Source organism: Anopheles arabiensis, chromosome 2 (assembly GCF_016920715.1).
Source record: "Anopheles arabiensis isolate DONGOLA chromosome 2, AaraD3, whole genome shotgun sequence".
NCBI lineage: Eukaryota > Metazoa > Arthropoda > Insecta > Diptera > Culicidae > Anopheles > Anopheles arabiensis.
The window spans coordinates 109,596,011-109,622,850 of NC_053517.1; the positions used below are offsets into that span (position 1 = coordinate 109,596,011).

At 47.4% G+C, this 26,840-nt stretch overlaps 1 protein-coding gene across 4 annotated transcripts in view; it reads left to right on the plus strand.

The window, feature by feature from the left end:
- Positions 1–26,840, plus strand: part of LOC120908689 (phosphatidylinositol 4-kinase beta) — a 95,840-nt gene that overhangs the window by 23,209 nt on the left and 45,791 nt on the right. The gene's annotated exons all lie outside the window — the stretch shown is intronic.

The following is a 26,840-nucleotide window of genomic DNA, read 5'->3' on the forward strand; positions in this document are numbered from 1 at the left end:
CTTTTTCGAACGACCTTCTCCACATCAACCCCCCTTTCGGGTTGGCGTTTGGATGATAAACGATTGGAGATTGGCAACGTTACAGCGGGGAAGAGAGAGAGGGCGAGAATAGTTGCGTTGTGCGGTAAAGGAGAGGGGTGGTGTACCGTCTGCTAGGCTAGGTTTGATTTACTGGTTTTTGTCTCGACTCAATGAAAATTCGCACACGATTGTTTCCTGTGACACCTGGAAGCATCAATTAAATCGTTTCCGGATATAACTTTCGATTAAATTGCCATGGGTTATTTGTTCTTTTGCATGGAAATTTGACAGGCCCATATTTCGAATGTTTCTATATGTGTTTCAATTTAAATACACGCACTTTCTGTATCATGCTTTAAAGCCTATTAAAATTGGTGAGTGCACTTACCTGTGCTTAATCTTATTTCCAATATTATGTCAGGGAAATCTCTCCCTATTCAAACACTCCCTTCCTCAGCTCTTCTGCTTAGTCGCACCTGTTTAATTTGCTGGCCTAAAAGGGAAGGCTGTTATTCGAAAGTTTAATATAGCGCGCCCGCGCACCACCACCCATTCTCTGGGCTTTTTACAAGCGTGGCCTCGAAGTAAACAACATTATCTCGCCTTTCCTGATGGGTTTTTGGTGATGGTTTTCTCCGAAACTCGCAAATCGATTAGAAGCGCTTCCTTAATGCATCATTTAGCAGCAGGCGGCGGTGTGTGTGTGTACTGCTGGAAACCAAAGAGACAACCTCGCTCTTGGTTTGTGTCTTTTTCGAGCCACACTGTTTTCTAGTCGTGGCTGCGGAAAAGAGTGTGTGGTGAAGCTGTGAAAAAAGCGTCAAAAGATCAAACAAAAACTGATGGCCGTGGAAGTGCTGCTGTAACACACACACACACTCACGCGTCTCAGCACGTTGACATCATCATACCTCCAAATCGGCCACATCTCTCGAATGTAGGCGCCACACTTCGGAACACTTTACTGTTGACACGTCACAGCTCACTGCACCTTTGCGTAGTTACCTGAGCCCTTGCTGTGTTGTATGTGTCTCCATCTCTTTTTTGACTGCTCCGTCGCCATAACGACGATGGACGTGTATACGCGACATCGTCTTTTTTCACATCGCCTTCTTACTGCGCTAAGATGAATGACGGACGGGGCGCCGAGTGTAATCTGTGTGTGTGTGGCGTGAGGTGGCATCTTTTCGGTGGTGGGTGGCAGTAAAATTGGCCATAGCGGTTCGTTCAAGGTTAACACATCACCTCTCTTACTATTCCGCTGCCAGAGGCGGCGGCCCAAAAACCCCCCGGAGCAAGCGAGACAGATGATGAAGAAGAAGCGATTGCGTGCTTACGGCACATTCGCCGTCTTCTCCACGTTGGTTTGCTGTGGTGCTGCGGCTAGGTTTTCTTGCATTTGCTTGTTTTTAACGGTCACTAAACGGTTTTTGTTTTGTTTTGCTTGCAGCCCCGCTTGCACTACGTTCACGTTTGAAGGTGTGTTGTTTATTAAGCTTTGTTGCTCTTGCTTGATGTGTACTCCGCCTGCCTGGAAGGCGCCTGTGAGACTTAGTGGAGGCTTTCATCTGTGATAAACAGGTGAATGTGGGCAGTCTAGATAATTTAGCATTAGATAGCGATCTCGAGGAGTATCACATTGTTGGTTGTATATTTTCTGAGATTGTAATTTACTCTTCCAGCGATGTCTAGAGCTAGATATCAACCTCCAACTGTAAAATACGTCCTAATCAATGGAATGGTTCACATTTGATTGTCAGTCCATAAATCTGGCCTCACGTGGATGAGTCTCCAACTATCTGTAGGCGTAAGAAGCCGCTCACAGTAAATATTTGATAGTTATCACATCGTTCCATTTTACGAACAGTGCCGAGCTACAGTCGCTCCGAAGGGCAAAGCGTTTCTCGAAATGGTTATCAAGAAAAGTATCACTTCAACAGCGCACCCCTAGGTAGGACTTGTACTTGTACCGCGTCTCCCCACGGTTATCATTACACTTGATTTGATGTAACCTTTATCGATGTGATAATGGAAACGACGTTTGACTCGAAGAATAAGAAGAGGGAGCTACATCGCGCAACATCGGCAGACAGTTTGGGGTTAAGTTCTGGCGATGATTCTTTCGTTGAAAAGAGGGGAACGAAATGGGGCGAAAAGGAAACGAACACTTACCGGATAAACCGTCCCTGGGGGCAAAACAAGGAAATTCTTGCTCAAGAATGTGTTTTTCTCCCCCTTCTTGTGTTCAGGGTGTAATATTTGAGGACACCGATACGTACAGTTTGTGGGTATCTGTAAAGCTTCTGCGTTGTACATCGCCCTGCTGTGCTGCTGGAGGGTTGCTACACCCTTGAGGGCGGTTAGTAACTGTGCTGTGTAACGGGAAGTGGGATGCGAGCGGAATATATCGAGATATTTGCTCACGACTCACGTCTCCCGCGCTTAAAGGCATCTTCAGCGCGCGTAATCTGAGCCGGCGGTTGAGAATTACTGCAACTGCGATCACTTCCGGCGGGACGTTGTTTCATTGAGGCTTGGTAGTCACGATTTTTCATCATGATGTCGGTCGAGTCGGTTCGAAAATGTAAGGCTGTCATGATAATTCCTCCCAGTTCGCTGCAGCAGATAGTGAGCGTACAAACTTCCCCATACGTGATAAAAAGTCTGACTTCTAAAAACATCTGTAACAGCAGCTTCTCTATCGCGGAAGTTCATACCCGACGACCTCTAATGGTTCGCTAGTTGGCCCCTAAAGTTGGTTTAATTTTACAGCTACTGTCGGGCCCAGATTTCAATATTGTTCCTAGACAGCCAGTTCCGGAACTGGCGGCAACATCGGCCCCCGTAACCCGTCTGGCCGCGATGACGGGTGGCGAAGGGTGATAAGTTTCTCTGAAATGGTCTACTGGCCCTGGGAAAGGGCGTGCGTGTCTCTGATTGTCTGATATTGATGAACTCTCTCTCTCTCTCTCCCCCTCTAGGCGTAGTCATAATAAACCCCTGGGTCAAAAGGCAGGGGTGGCAAACGGGTTCGTCGGCGTGTGCCGGTCTCTCATAACCATAACCATTAAATTATCATTAAAATTACACCGAAAATAGCACTCAGTGGCGCATAAAGCGAACCGGTGAAACATGATTTTGCTGCCGACTTGCCGAATACTTTTGCCGTCTGTGCACTGTTATCTAGTGAGAAACAGAGGAGAATATATTTTCCCCTTTTTTCCCTCCCGGTATAAAGAGTTAATGGGCATTTATTTTCTGCGTATGTGCTGTTACAACTCGAGAGGGTTATGTGACAAAAACCGGGCGTCATCAAGACGGGCGGGCCATCGTTTCGTCGCTTCTTGAGTATCTCGAGTGGCGGCTCATCGAAGATCACACAGCCGGCTGGGTTCTGTTGGGTTGGTTCCTCCGGTTCCGGCGACCCCTGTGTCGCGGTGCGTGTGTGTGATATCTGTGTCGTGCCCTGGCTCACACAGACAACCCCGTCCCCTGGTGTATCCTCGTGCAAAGGATATTGGATGTTTATCTTGCCCCTTTTTTGCGTATTGCGTGACATTCGTGACAATGAGGAGCAGCATATGGAACGACGGAGGAGAGAACCACTTGAAGTTTGGAGTTTTTATTTATAGGCTTACGTAGGCATGGTTGCACAGTCCCGTTCGGGGCGTGGAAAGGACGAGGTGCGGTGCATGTCTAATAACTCGAATAAACCAACCAAAAACGAAGGGGGGAGGGTGGTAAATTTGGGTAGGAAATTCAGACAGAGCACGAGTTCGACAGATATGGCCGGAGATGGCGTGTGTCTGCCTTTTTTCGGAGGGTAATTTTTGGGTTTGTGCAGGAAAAGCGAGCATTGAAAATTCAAGCCGGCGTACAGATGCAAACAAAAAAGTACACAACGAAAAAAGGAAAGATAAAAATCAATAGAATATCCAATTTGTCGAATGATTTTATGTCTGCGTCGTCGTCGTCGTCGTAGTACGCACTCATCATACTCTGGAAGGGAAGCTAGATAGTAGTAGGAACGTGTTTATTGAGCCCTTTCGGCCGGAGGCTTTAATGTATTTTTTATGTTTTTATTGTCCGCGAGCGTGAGATGATAAAGCGAACCACGATAAAAGGGAGAGAAGGATTGGAAGAATGCAACGAGGAGTTATCGAAATGTCTGCCGAGTTGACGACAGTGTTCCGAGACTAAACAATAAATTGGAGATATGTAATGGATCTAAATATCTTGGAACACTGGATCAACGGTTCATTCTTCCCGTTTTATACATACAATATATGTTCCAAAATGAATTGTTTTTCCCATTTTTTGTGACACGCGGTGAACGAGACCTCTCCGGGTAGATGTAAAAATAGAGACAACCGACAATTTCCGAGCACAGGAATCTATTAATCTTACCCCCCTGTGTGGAGATACGCGTAGGGTGTTCTAGGAGATCTGCGATGGAAACAGATGAATTAGAGGGTTTTATGAGCGTTTGGAAATTCAATGACGTCTGACGAAAGATTTTCAAACGCTTTCCCCAAAGTGGATTTAGTACTTCGTTGACATGGCTACCGCCGTTCCGCTATCGTGCTGGAATTGTGTGATTGATAGGGGAGGAATCTGGTCTGTCGCTCCATTATATTTGTTGTTTTTTTTTGTCTCCGATGTGTGGGCCGGCAACTCGAAATGTCAACCGGAAAATGATGAATTATTTTCAGAAAGGTTCACTATGGATTACGAGAGTTCATGTGCCGCAGATGCGCGACGGTGTGCTGGTTTAGGTCACGCCGGGGCAAATAAAGTGTTTTCGGTATCAACAGAGAGATCCTTTCCTGTAGCGGGTGAAGGGACCATTTTTGCGAAACATTATTTGACGTTTTAGCACAGGAGTGGCGCATATTCCCCACCCAAGCGGTTCTCCTGCAACCGGAAACCGGAATCGGGTTCGATGTAGCGAAATTTCTAATGGAGATCCCTTTGCAGAACCCCCCTGGACTGGTGGCGAATTTATTTGCCATCATCATCACCACCACCACTATGGAAACACAAAACAAACAAAGGTCCCAACTTCCCTGCAACCTTCTCTCGGGGTTGTTGCACAAGTGTGCTGAAAGAAGGCAAAGTTTTGTTTGCATACGCTTGTCGTTGGAGTTGCTATTGATTTTACTCAGCTGTATGGAAACACATTCCCTGGTGGAAGCTGTACCGCAATGGCCTCCGTACCTCTGTAAAGAGTTGGTAGAAGAAATTTTAAAATTTATTCAATTTCGGTCAATTCACTCTATGAGGAATAGGCGACGAAGCTGATTTTGAAACGGCTAGATTGAGAGAGAAAGAGTGTGGAGTAAAAGGGCTAATGTACAAACAGCCCCTACACTCAATGTTCTAATTAATTCCTTGGAAGGCTAATTTAGCCTTGGAGGGTTCGGTCAACTAACCTGAACTTGGGAGGGAGACTGACCTATTGATTGTTGGTGTTTTTGGAGGGTTTTCCCCACCAAAAAAAAAGTCACCCAGTGGTGTGACCTGCTTTATCGACAAACGCATTGTAAGAAAAAGTGAAGAATTTCAAGGTGTGCTCCGAGGGACTTCTTGGAAGCGAATCTTGTGTTGCTGAAGCGTAACTTTGCTGTGAACTTAACCCTCTCTCTGTCTCTCTTTCTGTGATGGCAACCTTTAATTACGATGACGGGTGGTCTGACGAGACTGGGCTGTGTTGATTTGTCTGGCCAGCAGCACGAAAGAACAACGTGTGGCCATTAGCTAGATTGATGGTCTGCAGTGGTGGGATCTGAACGTTTTGGACCCCCAACGCTTGGACTTGGACCCCCGGTAACAACAACACAATGGCGATTAAAGTTCGTTGACATTTTCCGTTCTCACCAAGACGTTACTTTGGGGTGTCGTCGTCGTCGTCGCCGTTGCCGTCAAGATGAAAAGTGCACGAATGCCTCTATCGCGCGCTGTGGTCAATCGGATTGGGACTTTCGGAGCTTTTGGTGTGTGTGTGTGTGTAGAGGGTCCTCACCGTCGACAGCTTCTTTCCCGCTTCGCGTATAACTGTTTCGGCGGTTTTATCGTATGCGACAATCGGCAATTCCTGCCGCCAGCACGCTTTTAGTCGGTAGTTGTTTGGGTGATCGAAACAGTAAATTCATCAGCCAAACGCCTACAAACGGAACAGAATGCTCTGAATGCTTTCCTTTCTTCTTTATTTTGGATGGGAGCAACTTTGCCGGCGTGGTGTGTGTGTGACTAGCCAGCCCTCCTCATTGGTTGCGCGCCGCCGCTGCGATCAATTTAGTGTCGTGTCGAGTCATTCGACCACTTTGGAGCGGTCTCGCCATCCCCCCAACACCAGTAACTAAGTGTGTGTGGAGGCGACATTGGTGATAGGTTGGTAGGCCTTACGGTGAGAGACGGCCGTCTGCCATATTATTTTGAGACGTGGGAGTTATGTTTTGTTTTGGATGGTCACCAAAATCACACTCACCCAACCTGTGTGTGTGTGTGTGGGACAGATACTAGTGTGGAGGTCGAACAGAATCGCTCACATAGAGCTTGGGTTTTTGAGTCTCTTCTCCGCCCAGCTCTTTCCAGTCTCGAAAAGCCTCTAGTCATCTTTTCCCATTCGACATAATGTCTGATAGGTATTCATTTTTACAGGTGCGTAGAAAACATAACGGCACTGGATGTGCTGTTGCGATGCCCTAAAATGGATGCTCGGCAATGAACAATCCCTGCATTTGGGTACGGAACCGTTCGGAAGGCAAAAACATCAGAATCGATTTTTAATGTCCAGTATTGGAGTGGTGTGGCCATCTCTCTCCAACTCCCCCCCCCTCCCCCCAAACACTGGCAAAGTTTCTTCGATGAGTCAGAGACGCTGATGACTCATGACCGAAATTGGCTCGACTTTGGTTTCGTGGGGAAATGTATTAGACAGAGAGCCCCCTCTTCCTACCTTACCGAACGGAACGAAATGCTGCAAACGGATATTAATATTATTGTACGGTTTTCAGGGGGAAATTGTGTGCCTCTTGGACTTGGAAGTGAAGAATATTAACTTCTTCTCTTTGCTCTTTGCTCCCGTGCGATGCTAATGCCTCGTTGATAGAAGTTGTTTTTCCTCGCTTTTCGGTAAGCTCTCTCCCCAAAAGCAAGAACTTTTCGGGTTTTTAATATCTGTTCTGTTAAGTGCCTATGGAAATGGACACAACTGTAGTAATAGGAGGTGGGGTGGGGGGGGGGAGATGCTCTTCTGTCGGCCAGTTCTCGCCCGCAGGGGATATGTGTTTTTGATAGCACACGAAAGTAAAGCAAAAAGCTTTCGGTATATGGGGAGTGCGCGGGCCCGTCCACACCTGTGCAAGAGCTTCCTGCGAAGGCCATCTCAAGTGCAAGACTCAAGAAAAAGCCTGCCAAGTGAGGAAAATCGATGCTACTGCAGTGAAGCAGCAGTAGCAGCAGCAGCATAAAAATGGAAAACTTGTGATGCAAGCAGACTAGCAACAGCAGCAGCAGGTTGCGGGCAAAGTGAAAGAAAAATAGCTTATTTTGACAATCACTTGCAACGGATCCGCAGCAGGGGTGTGTGGGCTCCAACAAAAAACCCCCCCGGCAGGGATTGGAATTGATTTTCGCTCAGCTCTTCCTCCGCCGGCACAGTTTAAAGTTCTTTTTTCCACCACCACCACTACCACCACCAACCCTCCCTTTTGTGCGAGATGATGGTTTCCATTTGGGGATCGAAAACATCGGCCTATGGCGTATTTTCGGTTGACATGGCGCGAAGGAAATTGGATTTGTCTGTCTGTCTGTCTGGCTGGCTGGCTGGCTGATGGACCGGGTTGGTTTGGTTTGCTGGTTGAATGGCTGGCTGACTGGCTTCGGGTGTCGGTTCTGCTTGGACGGATGACTTGCCCCGCTCCGGTGTCGGTTTTGGGTGTTGTGATATGTGAGCTTCTGTTCAGTTCTTTCCGTTCCTTTTTTGTTGGGCTGACGGTGTTTTTTGAAGCGTATTGATGGAGGAGTTCATGCAGCTTACACACAACATGCCACACCGGCCGGATCGATGCCAGTAGATGCATTCTTACTCTGTGTGTGTGTGTCGCTCTTTCTAAAACACACGCCTGAACCGCCATACGCCGTGTACCAAACGCAGACGACGCTGTGAATTATTGATTCTTGGAGGCGGTTTGCTCGCCCGCCCTGGCCCTGGATGCGTCGATGGTAGGCAAGGGCGGTCAGGCAATAAATATATCCAGAAGCTAATCCAGCTCGAGTGATGCTGTTCTTCGATCGGAAAGATGAATTACGGTCGAACGGCTCGGGTTTTTTTTTCTTCTGTTTTTGTTTTGCTGTTCTGCTCCGCTTCTAACGTTGTACGCATTTAATTGTGAAGTGGCTGCATTCTTGAAATTCCTTCGCGTGCTGTGTCTGTGCCTGTGTGCTGTTTCTCATTTTTGCTGCAAACATCGTTCCAACACTGTGTATCGGGTGCATAGTAGGAATTCCGGATCGATTCCTTCATATATACTCTCACTTGCGCGCCTTCTCTTTCGCGCAAACTGTTTGCGATTAATAATTCATTGCGCGAGATCCCTTCCTTCCACACTCTCGACGTAGTTTCAGAGCCTGCTACGTTCGCGCGCCCTTCGGCGCATTCTTCGGTCTGAGCCGCTGCGGTGGAATGAAACCGAGCTGCTCTTCTTTTGCTGTCTCGCTGATCTCTCAGACCTTCAGAAAGGGACCACAGTTAAAGAGGGAGTGCGCGATACGTCACGTGCTTGGAGTGTGATTCGGGCAGTGATTAGCATGTGTTTCGAAATGGTTTTAATCGCGCGCCCTCAATCCCGGCCGAGAACAGTGCAGCAGCTCGTAGCGGTGGCGGCGTGTTATCACCGGACCCACCGGCGGTCCTGGTCCTGGATTGGAATGTGAAATGCTGTGCAATCAATATGATGCTTTGTGTGTCTGGGCGCGCGCGTGTGCGCGAAGAGCAGCTCTTCGAATGCATGATTAAGGATGATGATAATCACATGGGCAAAGCGCAAAAGCGAAAAAAAGGAGAATCCATTTGTGCTGCGCACGGTGGACTTTGAACGGCGATCGGCGATAAGCTGCTATTTTTATAACTATTTTAGTCTCGGTTTTCGATGAACACTACACATCAATTGACGGTGTCTGATTTGCTTTGCTCTTCAAATGCGTCTGACAGTGTGTCAGTAGCCGGCTGAGCTAAAAATTGTGCATCGTTAGTTTGTTAAGCTCCCCTGTTAGTCATGGTCAGAAGGTTGTGCTTGCACAAATGTGCAAAAGGTAAAGAGAACATCGATTACTCATCAAATGGAAGTGTCGGCGCGTTGTTGCACTTTTGCTGTTGGCTACTTACACGCAAGGGCAAGTAAACTGACACCGATTAGTCATTCGTCAAGAAATTGCTACAAACGATGGATTATGGAGGTCATCACCAATCCCTAGAACCGTTTCGCGATCACATTTTGGGACATGTTGCTGTGTGTGGCATCCAATAGTGTCCCCAGTACAACGGTTCAGGATCATTCATTTAGAGCGCGAACCGATCGCAAACCTAGATAGAAGACACAATCAAACGAATGCGCCCCGGCCGGCGCACCGTATGTAAGTGACCCCTCTCACGCTCTACGATGGTGCAACGATTGGCAACAACAACAACGGAGGAACGGTCAACAGAAAGAAAGTAGGTTGATAAGACCGCAAGACATGCAGATGAAATCATTTCTTATTTTAAGAATTGCAATCATGCTGTCGTTTTGTTTCTCTCGTTGTTCTCTCTGGGAGGGAAGGAACAGCTAGGCGGGCGGAGGGTTATACCACACTTTGCATAATTCTTGTTGGCTACGCCAGTGTAAATTATCAACCGTACACTCTTGGGACAGTCGCTAGGAGAAGCTTCCGTTTTCGGTTCTTTATTTGCTCAGTGAAAGGTGAAGGAAGAGCGCGAGCGAATCCGCCCATCGTTTGCAAAGCTTAAGTTTTACCTTTTTGCATCGGATCTCACCATTGGGTGGGCCCGTTAGGGTGGAAGAAAATATCAATTAACATTCCCTCACGTTCAGGTGGAATTTTATTCAACCCTCCCTCTCCCATTCGTCCTTTCAATCGGCGGGAGCGAAGAGGAAGAGAAGGGACAAAAGGACACGAGACCGAGTTGTCGTTCGTGCGCAGCAGAAAAGGTGACCCGAAATGGGTTAATTCGAAAAGTTGTCCAATTCTTTATTGTTCGCCTTCCGTTTTGTTACGCCGGGCGAGGCTGACCGACCTCCCTAAAGAGAGAGAAGTACGTGATTTAAGCTCCGGGTGGAAATTGTTCCGGACATGCGCGCCTACCCTTACCTGCTGTGCGAACCCAACGAGGCAGCATCCCAAGGTTTTCACGTCACCAGCAACGAAGTTTGACAGGATCTTGGCGGGAGGGGCCGTTCGACCACGTCTCGACGGGAGGAAGACGTCGGGGGGGCGGGAGAAAAGCTTCCTGCAAAGTCTTAAAGCTAACTGAGACTGGCACATGACTGGTAGAAGAGAACCATATATACATGCAAAAAGTTTTGTGAGCGCACAAAAGAAAGTTTCACAGGGTGAAGGTTTTTTTGGTTTTGTTTGTAAACGATCCTAAAAGCAATGCAATAAAGTAAGAAACGCGTTGATGGGTAACGCGCGGCTTTCTTTCTCGGCGATAATCCCAATTCCTTTGTGAGGACTTCCGCTCTCCTAGACTGAGAAAAGCAGCCAGAAGGACCTACGAGTCCTCCCAGGAGTGTGTAAGCAAGATTTAATGCAATGGACAATATAACAATGTTTCCTACTTTTGTGTGGAAAACTTGGGTCCCTCAGGTGACGGGATTAGGAAGTTGGTGTGTAATTATTTTGTGTGCACGGAAGAAGTCACGCATATTGCGTGAACGACCCTCCGCCGCAAGGGAGGGATTTAATGTTTTCATTATTATTGAAGGTTAGAATAGGCTTCCCGCGTTCGTGGGTGCTTGTGGTAGTAGGTCTCCGTGGAGGTGTGGAGAAATTGGGTGACATTCGATACCGTACAGTACGTGGGGGATGGAATGGCTACTACATGTCTGGAATGGCTTTATTAAAAACCTCCCAAACACAACGTATACATACCGGAGAGCGACTCTCCTGAGTACACGATTAAGGGCTTACAGAAATCGGAGAAATCTACGCCCTCACGTTCTCGTCCTCGACGGGCGCAGAAACTTGGTCTTTATTTCATTTAAATGAAATCCAATTATTGCTAACTCTCCCTACTCCCTGCTGCCGTGCCGTGTACGGACGGCCTGACCAGGGGAAAGAGATTAACTTTGTCGGTTGGGCGGGTGTTTTAATAAAGCGGCAGAAAAAGTTTCCTAATGGATGTTTTCCTGCTGTACGGTAGTATGCGCTCTCTCGGTTGCGGGAAACAGGAGCTCGGAATTTATTTGGTCAAAGTTCTTCGCTGCGCAGAGGTCAGAACGTGCCCTGCCAGTGGTCAGAAACCAATGTCAAAGTTGTCATTCCAGGAGCCGGCACTACTCACTCAATTTCACTTTGTGAGTAGGGTGCAGCTCCTTGCATTGCCTTGCAATGTTTGAACTGTTTTCCAACAAATAATCACCTCACAACAGTAGCAGACACAAAACGCGTACACAGACACCTTCCATCGGAGCTTGTTTTCTGTCTGCAAAGCTGTCAAAACTCGCACGCTCGTACGTACGATGATCGGGCCATGGGAACCAAAAACTCATGGATTGCTTTGCTGTTTATGTTTCGTTTTCGTTTTCGTCCACTTTCGTTTTCGCTAGTCACAACAAACTGAGCTGTTTGTCAAAAGAAGCACAGCAATGTTTACTTACGCTAGTAGTGAAAACTGACATTTCTGACAGCTGTCAAAAAAGCAAAACACAAATCAATTGCACAAGAAAACGATCGAACAAAACCTCCCAAAGTGAAAACGACGATTACGGCGCGTTACCTTCAGCTTTCGATTACAATTATTAAGTCTTTTGGGTGGATATTATTTGCCAAAAACGGCGGTCCATCAATGTCGAAAAAAGCGCTCAATTTGTGCTATTAGACCGAATGCGGTTTTGGGGCACCTAATGACAGGCTGTTCCTCGCACACAAACGTTTAAATCGCGCACTTTCCATTCACAAATTGCGCAACCGCGCGAGGGGGCTGCTGCTGGGGGCTTAGGGGGGCGTTTATCATGGCGTGTCCCCGTGTCGGACGTCTCATCCGTGGCGCAGCGTCGTGCAATTGTGTTTGCATCGTGCGTAGGCGTGGAAGAACGGGCGAAGGACAACAGGGACAGGGCAAGGATGTTTCATCTCTTCTCCGTCCCGGAGATGGATGGAATGTACGCGTGTGTACAGCCTTGTTAAGTCAATTATTTGTTCAGCTCTCCGGTCGGCCATGTCGGCTTGGACAGGGCCATCGGTATGTATGTCTCTCTGTGTGTGTTAGTCGATTGTGAATGATGCGGTTAAAATGCGTTTGTTGCCCCGGTTGTTTTCTCTTGTTTTTGCAAAGATGCAGTCATCGTGTGGCCTTCGGCCGTGATAATCATCCTCCTCCATCCGTTTGTTTGGGAGAGGAACACAATTTGTTTAACGAGATGGAATGCACTCGAGAGGAAGACATTCGTCCAAGCTGCTTCTTCGTTGTGTCGTTTGTTGTGTTGTTTGGAAGAGATAGAGAGAGAGAGAGAGAGCTTGGAAGAACCCTCCCGGGTGTATTATGTCATGCACCTCTAGGGATGAAAGAATCGAGTATAGAGAGGACAACGCCTCGGACCGAATCACCATACTACCATACAAATTTGCATTCATTTCGTATGAACCAATTTCGTTTGCTATCGACTTGGAGTGGAAGAGGCTCCAGCAACAATGTTGTCTTTTGGAATGTCTAATTGAATTGCAACAACGACGACCGCGTGTGGTTTGTGGAGATGGTAGGTCTAATGTTTCCCTTTGAAGATATTGGATCGGTATGAAATTGGAGCCTCTCTGCGATCGTTTGCCAATTCGCACGTTTTTCTGTCTTTCCTTGTAGTAGTAGTATGGTAGTACATTCCACGTACTTCAAAATGATGCCCTCTTTGCAAGTAACGCCGTACTCTCTGTGTTCCCGTGGGAGGAGGACGGGCAGACGAGGGAAGAAGAGCACGTTGGGAACGAAGGTTATGATTTTGATGGGTGCTAGCGCGCGGCAAACACCGGCAGCAGTAGTCGGCCGGTCGTCCAATGGATGGATGGATAGTAGTAATTGGCAGTTATAAAAATTCCAACCATTCCGCGATGCGCGGTGGCGCTAATTGGATGGGTTTTAAATTGGATATTCGGCATCTCGCGCCGCCAGCTTCTCTCGGTAACCGTGTTTTTTTTTCATTCCATCCCGTTTTTTTCTTATGCTGTACTCTGTACACTCCATACGGCATTGAAATGGACCAAACAAAAACCGTTCCACTAAAAATGTACGAAGTAATGTGGCCCAATTGCCCCACGACGACGACGACGGTGCAATTGCGGAGGGAGGTGAGGTTTACGTGGTTTAAAGGACTCAGTGGGTTATTTTTTGTTTGTGTTTTAGGAGGAGCATTCAGGGCAAAAAATAAAAAACGATCACAAAATCGAAAGTGGTAAAAAGGGCCAAAAATTTCGTGCTCTCCAAGTGATGCTGTTTTGTTCTTGGGACTTGGGACTGGCCCATACACTAGCAGAGAGAAAAAAAAACGCACAACAAGCTTCTACCACGTCCGAATGGGTTTGCGAAAATAAAAGGAATGCTTAAAATGCACACACACACACACTCCCGGGGTAGTTCGCCCTCATTGTTCGGTGAAACATAAAATCGTGACGCTCTGCCTTTCGACCGTACTCGGTTTGCGCGGCTGCTGCTCCATATATCCGAGTTTGGCATATTGGCAAACATCCAAACAAAAGTGTGCATTTTCAGCGTTGCCTTCTTCCCCCTGTTTATAGGTGTGTTTATGCTTTATGTGTTGTTCTCATTTAGCAAATTTCTCGCGGACAGTTAAATCAATTGTTTTATGAATTATTCAATCGCTTTAGATGTTGCCATTTTGTGCAATAAACTTTGTAATACAAAATGGAAATGTGATGTTTATTCCAAAGGCAAACGTCCTCATTTCAGTACACGTTGTTCTTACAACAACTTTCATTATGAAGATGATAATTTCTCCTAATGTTAAATTTGCAACAACAAAGAATGAATAATGACTACCATTGCTCATTACTACCACACCCGAAACGAAATGGCCGTTATCCCATGAGCGGCGTGAGAAACTTCTGCTGGATAGATTACAGGGTTTCTCACGATTTATTGGTTGGTTCCCATCAATTTTTGGTGGGTTCCCATGTTTGTTTGGTGCGTTCCCACGATTTTTTGGTCGTTTCCCAGAATTTTTTGGTGCAATTGTATTGATGTCCAATCGGAAAATACCAATAAATTATGGGAACGAACCAAAAATCTATGGGATACGACCAAAAAATCGTGAGAACGCACCAAAAAATCATGGGAACTGACCAATAAATCGTGGGAAACCCTGTATTATTACTCGGGCCCATCTCTGAGCAAGACGTTGTGTGTTTTATGATTTTAGGAGTTGCAAGTGTAATTTAAAATTATTGCCGAGAGTGAGGGGAGGGGGAAGAGCTAGAGAACTCGGACCGTCTGAAGGAAAACCGCACAATAATTTGGCAAACAGATGTGCATGTATGTATATGTGGCGATGTGTGAGGGTTCCGTTTATCGGCCCCAAAACCTCTCCGACGGTGGAACCATGTGTGTTTTTTGGCATGCTGGTTTTTTTCGCTATTGTAAACTGATAGAAATTCGTCTAGGTTTCTAATGACGGGGAACACATTTCTCGGAAGGGCACACACTCTTTGGCGGCACGTCTCTGGGGTTTGTGATGCGATGGGGGTGATGGGGTAGAAGTTTTTAGCTTGTGACTCAGTTCTCATTCGATGGAAGTAGGTTCGAATGAAATATGGTCAAACATAGATATATTTGACAAACATTAGCAGCAAAACACACAACCAACCAACCGGAGCACACCGTGTTGTGTTCGTTAGGGATTATTTAACAACAAAAAACTCTGCCACACCGGGGCAGCAAACATACACACACACACATAAACCCATCCTTCATCGTGCTTGTTGTGCTACGAACCCTGTCTCTACCCTCCCCGCAAAGCGCCCATTGGTTGTCAAATAGGACGGAAACTAGAATAACATAAAGCGCTTAAAGTTTCACAAAACTACAACTACAAGCGGCAGCCCTCATCCCCCCTCCCCCCAAAAAAGTTGAAAATAAATCCCCCTCTCTATCTTCTCGATGGTTTCTAATTTTTCATATTATTTTTGGCATATAGCAGACGGCTGGTTGACCCCATAAGGAGAGGGAGATGTGGGAAGCTCCCTAAGAGGGAGAGCGATGTTATATGTTTTCATGAAAAATGCGTCTCTTTCAACTACGAGCATGTTTTCCGGCATTTTACAAGCAATAGTTGTTGCTATACCACTTCCCGAATGAATCATGCAAGATGCTGCGCGTTGGGTGGTGTAACTTAAGAGCATAAATGTCCCCTATGCTCCACCTAGGGGGCTGGTTAAGATTGTTCCTTAATTAAGAGAAGCAGAGGGCTGCAGGAAATATGTGTACATGATGCCTTGTTTTGCCATTTACTATTTTTTTACATCATTTCCACCAGTGTGCGTGAGTGGTGCCCTCTAACGGCTTCATATCACAGAGATCGAAGAAGTGTCAAAAACATGTGTGGATTGCGCTGGCTACTGCGTTGAAGACGATGGAGACACACCGAGTAGGCTAGACCGCGAGCCTGTGTTTGTGACATTGCCGGTTCGGTTGGATTTTGGTGTAAGCTTCTCGCCCTAACCTTCGTTTATTTTATCCGGGCGTGTAATTGTAACGAGGAGACACTTTCGGCCCCCGTGTTGGTCCCATCTATCTACGATATTTTCGCCACGCTGACGTCAGAGGGAACCGAATCAACGGAAAGAACAACTTCACTATCCGCCCAAGTCAGCTGGTGTGGATCAACGAGCGCCCGTGTCAAGGCAACAGACACATACCCACAGGCAATCTTCCGCTATGGTGTGCGGTCTCACTGGTACATGGATCATCTGCCCTATCAAGGTCCATCGACGGCATCGTGAGCAGACATTAGCATATCGTTCTAGCGAGGGAGAAATGTAGCACCCATCCCATCACCACCACACTCGGCATCCCAAACCTCTAATTTCACGCACGGACCGACGACCACACGCGAACACGCTTCTTCTCTAGTGCCAGCAGCAGCAGCCGCTGAAAATAAATTACCTCTGACAGGCCACCGAGTCACCACCGGGTTGATTAGGAGCGAATTAATATGCTACTAGCAAGAAGAGGAAGAAGATTTCGTGCACGCACGCACTCACGCATGTAAGTGAGTGTGTGTGCACGTTTGGCAGACGCGCCGCCGCTTGGCACTCATCATTCGCTCGTTAATTTCGTTTAATTTTCCACTTTATCATCACGCTTACTTCGTCTCGCTTCGTTACATGCAGATTCGTGCGTGCTCTTTCTTCCGTCCTAAAAAAAATCTCCGTTGTGTGTATGTGTGTTTGATTTTTTTCTAACTAAAAAGTCTAACCAGTAGCACGCACGTAAGAGGCGACTGGGTATCGTGAGTTCTTCATATGTGGTGCTACCGTCGCGCACACCAGATGGCGGCACCAGATCTCCACCGCAAATGCTCACGTTTTTGGCATGCAAAAGTGTACACCATTTCCACCAATGATTGTCTATCGCCTATGTTCGGTAATATGCTGGTGGGCAAAGGCAAACGATAACGATCGGCCAATTACAGATGATTACGAGATTATGAGTTTTGGGTCATACGGGGCGGGGGTACGGGGAGTTCGGTTGGTGGGATGATAAGACTCGGGAGGCAAATTGACCTCAATCTGCAGTCGATTATGCTGGCGTAACGGATCATTTGCTACTGATAGAGTAAGTAAGTTTTTAAACAAAAATACAAATAAATCTTCATCAGGTGGCAGGTGAATTCTTCAAAATTAACCAGAAAAATACGCTAAACACTTTCTCAACACATCGCCGTTCTGCCTTTAATAATTGATAGAACCATAACCGGCTCTCGCCCTCAATGAAGCCCTCAAAATGAGTGTACAAATGCTCGTATCCTTGGCCCGAGTTCCGTGCTAACTAAGGAGCAGCACATCACATATGCATCGGCAAGGTATCGTAGGTACACCGCCATGGTGTATGGGGACCATAGGACCATTGGATTTTAGGTTACGCAAATTTGCTGTTCCATTTTTTTGTCGATACACTGTGTACACGGAACCAGGAACACAAAGAGAGAGTGAGAGGACATACGACACCGAGACCCAGTTTCTGATTGACCGAGTTTCCGATTTTCTGTGTGTGTGCTGCCTACTACTTCCTCAAAACGCGATGCATGGTGACTACTCATCAACAATTCATTTCGTCCGCTACAAGGTTACTTGTATCATCTACCCACCTCGGTAGACGGTGAGTCAGATCGACACAGGTTGTTACTTGGGCCTACCTTTTTCCGAACCCATTCAAAGGTGGCGCATCTTTGTCTTCCCACAACGCCGGTGGATGAACATTAGACAAACTAATGCACCCATTGTGCGGGATGTAATCCAACCAAATGAGTTCTGGAATTACTGGGTTGTATGGGCTTTAAGTGGCGAAGAAGAAGGTACTTTGCAAAACATTAGCACAAACTGTCTCTCTCCTCACTAACGGCACACGTTCAAATGGTGTCTAAGTGGTGAGCCTATTAGCGTAATGTTCGTCTTCTGTCTTGTGGCCACCAAGTTGCACGGTCGGCTGGTGGTGGTAAAGCTATTGTTTGTGGCATGTTTGCGCTACATGCAGGCCTTTTGCTTAAAGGCGCTAAAGCGCACCTGTCAAGGTCGTTGGGTTGTGGCGTCGCTGAATATGGACATCGTCGTACTAAGCACTGACGGCGAAGATTGCCAGATGCGTCCTATACACTCTGCATAAGCCACTGGCGAACACAAATCATGATCTCTCGATAGCCGATCAACAGGAAGTGGTCAAGGATGGTTTCGGTGTTGTTAGACATACGCTCTCAAAACACAAGCCGTGTGGCCGTGTTGCGGGCATGTAGAACCATGCGAGAGGGCAACGTTCTATGACCGATATCCTTGTGCAAAGTCAGCGATGCGTAGGGCGGGAAAAGATAACGCTACCGTTCTGTTCACTGCGTGTGCGCCTCACTCTTCAGGGACGTTAGTCAGCAGTCACACTGGACGCTAGGCATCATTTTACTGTTGCAATCACTCGGTGCAATCAGCAATCGGCAAACACCAAAGTGCATTATAATAATATGCGCACCGCGTTTGCAGAAGGAAGTTGAGAAGGAAAAACGCGATACAAATACGGCCAGCTGGTGGAAGTGATGCAAAATAGACACCTCATTAATTCCACTGAAAGTGTAATCATGTCTTCGCCCTGTCTTAGACACGGTTCGACCTCAGGAGGGGACATTTGATTTATAGACAATCGCGCCTGCGATGGTTTCATTTGCTAAGCGGGAATTGCAATTCCGACATCCGACATTCCAAGTTTCTGCGGAATGTGGTCGTTGTTAAGAAGGAATTATGGTAGACACACAATCATCGTAATTCCGGGTGCAATAAAACCTGAGCTCTTCTGGATGAGATTGTTTGGTTCTTTGTTTTTACTTTTATTAGACGCTAGATGGCGGTTTGATAGGGCTTTTGTAGGATTATTAGAGAGACACACTGCGGACAACATTTTAAAAACACGTCGGGAATGTTGAGAATGAATGTTGACCATTGTTGGCTAATAAACTGACCCCCGATCGAAGCCAAACGCGACAAACGGACATGTTCACTACCAGAAGTGGCATCGATTGCGTCATGGGACATCCAGGGCACAATAAAGTACGTTAACGAGCCGAACCATTCGTCCAATTCGCTGAATCGCTTCCTTTTTCCTCCAGCCCAGCCCAGGAGAGAGGAAGTAGCTGGACGGAAGCCCTTTGCCGCGAATGTCGTAAATTGTCCACCCAAAACAAGCGACCAGAGAAACCATAAATCGCCTTTTCGCAATGATGAGGACACCACGACCGCGACCGAGAGTTTGCTCTTGAGCAATAAAGTGTAACCATTAACAGTTCAACGACTTTGTAAAGGGGCCCAGAGAGCACTGAGTGTGGGTCAGTTGGGGTGCGAATCCGGGAGTGTACTACCGGGCACACGGGCAGCGCAGTAGCATCTAACAGTTTCGTCACCATGATGACCACCCATTGATGATACAATGCCTTCACAACCTCGGCCTGTGCTCCGGCCAATGGGTGAGACAATTGTCCAGCGCGAAAGAATGCTGCTGAATGTCGGTTGAAGATCGTGTTTACTGGCACGCTCATCGTTGGCAGCGTGTAAAAGGGTTCTTGAAGACTGCACGGGATGGTTCGGACTTTAGACATTTCATCGACGATTGCGTTAGAGAGAGCGTGGTGGTGTGCCGTCGTATGCTAATGCCGTGCAATACTCCGTCATGTTTCAACACTTCATTCCACGGTGCTGCACTGAGGCAATTTATAAAACCTTCTTCATCTCGTTAGCCAGCCGTGCACAAGCGGAGCGGACATTCATGTATGTAAGCATATGATTCTCGTTATGCTTCATTCGTTTGCTGCGTCGGACCCCACCACTCGTGCTCGAAGAAGTGTCGTCCCACGAGATATGTTTATTCAATTTCTCAAAGTCTCGCTGCGTGGTACTGTGCATAACATTCACTACGGAGGAGGAGGAGGAGGAGTGCATTAGTTGCAGTACCACGCATCGCGATCGTGCCGGGCGATTTGCAATGGCTTTGGAGGGGAAGATTGTTGGAGCGAGAGGGGTCAGTTAGCCTCGCATTTGCTCGCCATTCCGTCAAAGCTCAGAATATGCGTGCATGTGTGTACGATGACCTCCTTTGCCCGCGAGTAGCCACAGCAGCATCATAATCAGGCACAAGCAGTGAACCACGACCGATACTTCCATTTCGAGGAGGGACATTGCTTGTGCAGTGTTGTGGGGAAGCAGCAGCAGCAGCAGCAAGATCGAGGATCGAGCATTAAGACCCTTCGCATAAGCACATTTCACATTCGAATCGTACGCTCTGGGGTATTCGCTTCGCGCTGTGAATTAAACCTCTACCCCTCCGTGTACCGTTCATACCGTGTTCCCCCGCTGGCCAAACACACAGCTTGGAAGAATTCACAACCCAAAACCACATAATGAAGATGTATGGTGCGTTGTTTATAATGGATGTAACTAATTTTAACCCGTTTCTTCTGTGTTCTGTTTTCTTTGTAGGTAAGAATCCGGATTCATCATCGGGAGAAGCGTGTGTGAGGCTGTATACAACCGCGAATGTTTACACGCGCATCTTTCTCGACGACGTTTTGTGCAAAAGGAAAAGGAGAAACAGAGCTTCATAAACAAAGGGGCGGCAAGCAGGTTGCTCAATTGGTGAATGGAATGGATACTTCCTTGAAGGGAATGATGCTGTTCGTCAAGAGTTTGAAAGTTGTCAGCAGCAAAAGACATGCTCTACATCCGCCATGCTCGTATCCTCTCGGGCGAAGACATTCTGGATGAAAAATCGCTGAGTAGCGTAGTACGGTAGCGGATTAAATCTGTCCCCTAGTCTTTGTCTACGCTTCGATGCACTAAAGACGAAGTCGCAATGCTTGCGGAATATCTTATGCAAACAGAAAACAGTAAGCATGAAGAACCGTTGAGGATGAATATGCATTCTTCTGGGTCTGACCACACTACCGAATAATGCCAAACAGCACAGAGCAGCATCCGTTATTAGTTAGCAGAATCATCGTACCCTCCCGTCGTTGACGCACTGTGATTCGTTCGGATCATTCAGTGTGGCCACATTCTTCTAGTATTATGGCCCTCCACCACCACCGTCCGGTTCGTTCGGTCAATGATTTATTGTGGCTCCCGTTTGTCCAAGGTATCTAGAGCATAGGATGAGTTTGCACAGCTCAAAATCATCGTTACTGGCGTGTCACGTTTGAGATGCAGCAGCAGTAGCAACATCTGTGTCGAGGACGACGAGGTTTTGTGGTTTTGGCGAATGGAAACGAAATTTAGAAACACACACAGCAAAGCAATAGATCTATGCGGTTTGGCACCGTTCTTATACAGTGTGGCATCCCGTTTGGGGAATCGAATCAATGGTGCTGTTGATGAGAACTCTGATTTTCTTCTTCTTCTTCCACTGTGGAGGTGTACGGTACGAGCCGCATGTTGATTGTTGATATTTGTGTACTTTAATTCAAAACAACATCCTGCCACCCTGTGGCAATCAGTGCGGTTTTGCGTCCCCTGATGTGCACAACAGTACACACAACACAACCCGTGTTACAGTTTATGACCCAGTTGGCACAATTTGTTTCCAAAAATTCCAAACGCTTCGTTAGCTGGTAATGGTGTTATGATTGTGAATTCATTTCTTACTGCTGTTTGTTGTTTTGTTCTTTCTGAAATGTTTCCCCCTTCTCGCCGGGTTTAGATTTCGCTTTCGCCATCGCTTCGAGCAGAGCGCAACCTGTCAATAGATGTGCCGGTTTCCTTACTACGTAGTATCGATCGCAAACCATGGGGGAAGAATTGAATCTTCCCTCTTACTGTGCAGCGATTTCTTCAACAACTGCTTTGTAATCGCTTTTCCTTGCTGTACTAGGGTCAGCGCAAGTGTGTAAGATGGAGGGGACGCAAAATTCCGATCGATGTTTAGCACACAACCGGGGTCGGCCGGTCGGTCGGTTGGTTTGTTGTCGGCCCTTTTTCGCATGGTTTGAGCGCATAATTCTTTCCGTTGTCAAGCTGCATGTGCTGCACAATCTGTTGTGTTTGTGTTTTGCTTCGCCATTTGCGCTCGAGAGGCATTTTACGGAGCGGAGGGGTGCATCAGGGGGGGATGAAATGGCACCAGTGTGCAAACTCGAATCTCCCGCACGTTCCATTCACATCCGTCGCCGGGGAGTTTGTGTGTAGTAAGGATGAGTCATTGGATTTGTACGCTTGACGGTTTTCCACCCGATCCGATGTTGGTCAATTACGTTCCGTCGTTCCCTTGTGACGGAGTTGCGGAGTTGGAAGTCCAATCTAAACATCCTTGCTGCTCTCGGAGTCCCGTCGTATGCCGTCTTTCAAGAAGCCGTTGCTGGATGCAGCATATCGAATTCCAATCGCAGGGTAGGGCGGGCGTGTCCACCGTACCCGGAAAACGAGGTAGATAAATTGAAATCGAGGACACAACCCATCCGCATCGCTTGCTCATCCTTTCCGTCCGACAGGCCAAGATTAGGGCGGAAGATAATTTCCTGGATTAAGCGCAAAGGATGATGATGATGATGGGAGCAAAATGAAAACTAAACATCAAACGCGCATTGGGTTGGGCGCAACGGTTTCACTGGAAATTGCACTAGCACGGAAAAGACGACTGCGAAATGATCGTAAATATTAGATCTGTATGAAACGTTTCCTTCCCTGCCTGGAAGTTTATCCCTCCTCCCCATTTGCCGGCGGAGATTGGCATTGGCGACGACTTCTTGCACGGATGCTTTCCCGGGTCAGCGGTGAACGTTTGCAGCAAAATGGGCATTGAATGGTGGCTGCACTTTAACCGAACCGGCGCACAAAGCACTAAACAACGCTGTAGAGAAAAGCCTTTTGCCCTCTTGAACCCTCGACCAGAGGAAGTGGGAGGGAGTGTGCAGTTCCGTCGAAAACTTTCCAATCGAAGGACCACTCCCAGCTGTTGTGAGCGTTCGACGTTCCCACCATGCACGCGGATGTCAGGCAATGTCTTAAACCCCACCCTTAGTCTCTTAGCGAGCTTAACCATCGTCACCTGTGTTTCGTGTTCTCGCGGGAGGAAGGCAGAGTGTGTCGTTTCCACCCATAAGTTCCTGTGTTCGATGGTGATGGATTAACCTTTCCCGAAACCCACTCACGATGAAACGATGAAAGCTGCTGCTGCTGCTGGTGTAGTGGCGGGGTATGGCAAGAGGTTGTTGAACATGGTTGCAAAACACAGGAAAAACTGACGATAAAATACACATCAAGAGGTTGGCAAGTTGCTGTGATGGGAAGCTTTCTGCGCTTTATCCGGTGCTTTCTGGTGAAAGGGGGTGCAGCGGCTACGCTAAAGAGTGTTCACTTGATGACAACACCATGATTGCATCGGTGCAATTCCTTACATCGGTGCAGCGGGATCGTTGGCGACGTTAAGCTTTTTCCAAGTTTACGATTTATATGAACAAGCAGACAGGGACTCTTCATTTTTGCACTCTCAAGTTGAATGGAAGGGAATGGCTTTTATGGTCGTTTGTGGTGGAAAATAGATGTTTTAGGATAATATTTAAAGCCACCATATTGTACTTGCGTACTGCGTATTTATTAGGGTCAAAAGGTCGCCAATTCCTCTGCCCAATAGATACGATAGAAGCACGTGCTTTCGCTGCATCCAAAAGCTCTCCATCCTCAAACTAGTAACTAATTTCATGGCTCTCTCCCCCACACACACGACTGCTCTTATTTTTTGCATTCAAAACACGTGTTTTCCCATCACTCACATCCGGGGTTGAACCATTTCCTTGTAAAAATGCCACACGGCACACCAAAAAACATGAAGGCAATCAATCACAAAACTTCATAATCCACTTCCCTCCCACCGACCAACGGTGGGTATGCAACGGTGCTCTTCTTCTATCGTCTCCGTCGACACCGTCGTTGGCGGCGGCGCCAGGCTCTCGTTAACGAGGATATGAATATTTAAATGGATGTGCTTCCGCGCGTTCCGTCGAGAAGAATATTGTTGTTGTGCCAGTGAAAAGCTTTCTTTTATTTTGCAACACACGTTTTCTCCCCCTTCTTATGGCCATGTTCATGTCGTGAGGCTGTCCTATTGGAGGCTAGATAAAGCGGGCTTTGCTTTGATTTGTTGGTACGCGTGTGTGTGTGTGTGTGTGCTTACAAAGCATTTTTCCATCGAAGGAATTTATTCTCCCGACGATACAGACGACGACATACATGATGCACATACGGGATGACTCACAACTTCCCGTCCTTGTTGGGAGTCGATTTGTTGCATTTGATTAAGAAAATCGTTCCTCTCCGATGTGTGTGATCGCTTGGAAATGCGATTAACGCTGAACCGATTGCTCCAACACACTGGGCTGGGAAATTATCCATTAATAGCATTGGCACAGATTGATTGCCGGCAATCAGCAGCGAGCAAGCAGGCAGGCAGGCACTCGGGGAAGCGGTGACGAGTTGATAATGAGGCGTAGAATTACGTCTTGGAAAAGCGCGTACCATCATCGTGTGCTGCTGACTCAGATTGTCTCTTTCCGAATCAATCAGTCCGATTGTAAGGAAAGGAACGGCGAATAATAGAATATCATTCGCGCTTGAACGGGTTACCGCTTACCCTTGCTTAGGAAGTTTACAATTTTCATCAACCAACAGCACAACACGAAACACGTCTTAATAAAAGCGATGCTCTCTACCCAAAGCTCTTCGGGGCGTAACGAGGGGATGCGAGAGCATATTACTCCAGGACGAAACAACGAATGAACCACTTCAACAATAACAACTTCCAGCCGCGAGGCCAACTCCCCGCACTGCCCTCACTGACCCTCGGAGTGTGTGTACTCTTCGCATCATAATAACCTTTATCCTGAGCGGTTCCTGCCCTGTTATTGGGGGTTGAATGGAGTCCAGGCAGGGGGGCATGGTTTATGGCAGCTTCGTTTTGCTGGAAAGATAGGGATGAACTTATCGGTGTGGCAGTAAAAAAGGGGCACCAACAACCCCCTAACCATCCCGTCAGTGGAACATTTTGCGTGAAATGTGGTTTTCTTAACAGTGTTACGAGCAGCGCACTTACTGCTCTGTTACGGATGGTACAATTCTTCGTACAAAAGTTCGCTGAAAGCCGTTTGCCCGTGCGAAAGGGAACCGAAAAAAGGGATTGGTTGGACAGTAACGGCCGGGAAACTTTTAATCGACGTGCCCGGAAACCCGGAACACCAGCGTGTTTTGGAAGAAAGAGTTGCCAGAAGCAACTTCATGCTTCATGTTATTTTTGGTGGTTTTGTATTTGCTCCGAGAATGTGTGAGAGAGAGAGGGGGAGAGAGAGAGAGGTTCGAAAGGTTTCTGGGGTTTCGGTTATTTTTTCCGATAAAGTCATAAATTCTGTAACATCTTTTGCTCATCATCTGCGTCATCTGCTCACCCGGGATCTTGAGACTGGCTGGCGGCGTCGGATCGTGCCTGAACACGGTGCGGGGTATGTGTTTCCTTTTTCGAAAGAGAGAAGGGGGGTTATAAATCTTGGAGCCTTTCCGCCTCTTTTTTTGGTGATGCTGCTGCCTCTTGGCGAACCCTCTGTGACCCAGTAAGGCGTAGCAAAAGGCGAAGAAATGTTCCAAACGCTTACCCAGGACGACACGCTGTCTGTGTGGTGCCCGAAAAAACAAGCATTTCCCTGCGTTGGTTAAGTGTAGTAGTGTAGAGAGTAGGCCTCTCCCATGATGGCCCCTCATCTTCCTCCAAAATGCAAGCGAAACTGGGTCACGCGTAATCTCGGCGTGTCTGCGGTGTCATGTTCTAATTCCCTTTGTCCCTTTTTTGCTGCCTGCACAGAGCATTCCGCTCTTCACTCTGTCCCGGGCACACCATACACGCACGGTTCGGCAAGGGGCAGAAGGTGCTACGGTATGCAATGTCTATGCCACCGCCCGTTCGTCTACGCGCATGCCCGCGCCCATCCCCGGACCGGGCTTGAGTAGGATCCCCGGATCCCCGAGAAGCGCCCCGATGTCCTTCGGTTCTTTCGCTCGCCTCGGCTCTTCCGGGCGGTTGGAGTCTGTGTTCTCGATCCCAGCGAACCCGGGGTTGTGTAATCGTACCGCTATTAGTCAGCGGTTTTTGTCTCTACACACATGTGTGCAGGCGAAAGTAAACCCATCGTTTCGTAGAATGGCATCATCAACAACATCCCTTGAGGTGTGGTGTGGTGTGGCGTGGCGTGTGCTAGAATGCTAGGCCCCAAACCCCATCACGTCCTTGTAGTAGGTTAGGATGGGTGCTTTTTTTGGCATGTTGATTTTTTGGAAAGCCATGTCCCTCTACTCCCTGGTGTGCGGTTACGGAGCGTGTCGGATGGATGTAGGTTAGATTTTTCTCCCCTTTACTGCGGAAGAGATTTTGCCGTCAGAGGCTGCTGCTGGAACAAATGCCTGTAGGATGTGTTTCTAATTTGGTCTTTCGACTAGTTTGATACCTTCAGTTCCTAAGAGAGGGAAAGGGAGCTAGAGCAAAGAGGAGTCCATTAATGTGCAGAGATTGGATCAAGTCTTGGCCAATTCATCTCCACTTTGCACACTTTATATTGGGAAGTGCTTTTTCACTGCACACATAAACACACGACCACGAGAACACATTTTGTGGCTTTGTTTTCCGATTGATTCCCATCTTAGAATGGCCATTTAAAAAAAGGGGTGGTAGTCAAGACTGATGGCAAACACTTGTAAAGTGTTGGAATTTGATTTTGCTTTCATACAACAAAACTCTCCTTGGGATGGAATCTCATTGGTTTTTGGTACAAAAAATGGGTCTTCTTTCCCAACGGGATTTGGTTCTT